The 1,781-nt window shown below is 42.3% G+C and overlaps 1 protein-coding gene across 2 annotated transcripts in view; it reads right to left on the reverse strand.

Moving 5' to 3' along the window:
• TOMM6 (translocase of outer mitochondrial membrane 6) overlaps positions 1-1,781 on the reverse strand; it is a 9,126-nt gene that overhangs the window by 928 nt on the left and 6,417 nt on the right. The window lies entirely within an intron of this gene.

Below are 1,781 nucleotides of genomic sequence, written 5' to 3' on the forward strand. Positions count from 1 at the left end.
GGAAAGTGAGGCTAAAGAATGAGGGTTATAGCTTTAGCAGTGTTGATGAGCCACATTTCCTGAACGGACCTGTAGCATTTGCTGTTGACCTCTTCGGAGAACACTTCCATAGGACCTGCCAGACAGCACTGAGACATGGAGGAAATTCAGACAGAAAATGGCTCACCCTGAAAGGGAAGGAGTGACTATATTTTAAATTAAACTTGCTTTTTCCAACACTGTGAGGTTTCTGTAATATTTAGCTTTTATTTGGAAGCGATAGCGTATGGCATTTTTTATGCTGTTTGGTTTTATATTGTCTACTGCAGGCTTCTTTGTATAAGGTTGGCCCGGGCTCACCCTCTCCTGGACACTGTTTTAAAGTGTCACAGCTGCCCGCCCGTGCAGCCAGAGGCGCTGATGTGAAGCTCTGCTCTTGAGACCTGCATTTTTAAGTCGGCATAATTGGTGATAACTTTTTGTAGCAATAGGTAAGCTCGTTAACTCCCAAAAAAAAGTGTAAAAAAGAAAATTACGAATTGTGCTTCATTTTCATTGACACTTATATTTATTATTCTAGGAAAAAGAACTTAGAAGCTAGAGAAGAATAGAGCATCTACTTCACCTGAACTTCAGGTTGTTCAAGGGAAATATTAATAAATATAAACACGTATTGGAAAATGAAAAGATCTTCAAATTTAATTTTTAAAAATAGTTCCAGACCAGATATCTTAGGGATTATTAAGCAGATTGAGCACTTTGTAAAATAAGTGCTTAACTAGGCTAAGCATCCACATATCAAATCGATAAATCATTTAAAATGAGTTTGAATAGAAACGAACATCGAGTCTCCACTGAGCTACACTCATGAAGGTGCCACTGCAGTCACAGACACCTCAGGTACCCAGAGGCAGCAGCACTAGACACTGTTAAGAAATTAGTATTTAAGGAGATTTTATTAAAGAATTCCCTGCTGTACAAGCCAATGGCTGTTGTGAGGGAAATATCCCTTTGCCTTTAATTTATTTACATATTGGAAGGAGATGAATGTCTCAGTTGCATCTTACTTTAAATTGAAACATTCTAAAGAGAAGAAAATAAGAACCAGGTAGAAGCTGACTAGATGCTGCCAAATCAAACCCAAGCTCTCCTAACTGAACCTTAATGGGCCTGCTTCTTTCCCAGGGCCAGTCATTAAGCGTCCTGTCCCGGAGCCCTTTGTAGTTGGCTGGCATGTTTACTTGCTGCTGTAGCCAGCCAGGATGAATGCACCCTGGCCCTTCAAAAAGGGTTTTTTACCTCAGTCTAGCCTGATCCTCACACTTGTAGTTGCCTCTGAGATGAGCATTTATGCTAGTGTAAAAAAGAAAAAGGAAAAAAGAGAAGAAAAAATATTAGGAATGCCCTCAGTAGCCAGGAAGCGAAACTTATTAAATGGTGGGCAGAGCTCTTGCCAGTTTTGACCCAGCCCTGTTCAGGCTGGGGGAAGTGGGCAATGCCACACTGTGAAGAATTTCCAGATGTCTCCTAAAGTGTCACAAATAAATTGGAAACGGTAGAAGTGTTAATGTGTCCTATGGACTCAATAGCAGAGTTTTATTTTTGTTTTAGTGGCAAGGCTTCTAGAGCCGATGATTGTATGAGTTCCCTACTCTGGCTATGCTTTCAGCTCCATCCAAGTACAAGGGGTGAACCAGTGCGGTGGGCTGGCCGGCAGGGGGCACGCCCCAGCTAAGCCCGAGACAGGTCGACAGTAGTGCAGAATGAAAACTTGGTTGGGGACCAGGGGGGGAGGGGGGAGG

Source organism: Tupaia chinensis, unplaced genomic scaffold (genome assembly GCF_000334495.1).
Source record: "Tupaia chinensis unplaced genomic scaffold, TupChi_1.0 Scaffold000238_1, whole genome shotgun sequence".
NCBI lineage: Eukaryota > Metazoa > Chordata > Mammalia > Scandentia > Tupaiidae > Tupaia > Tupaia belangeri.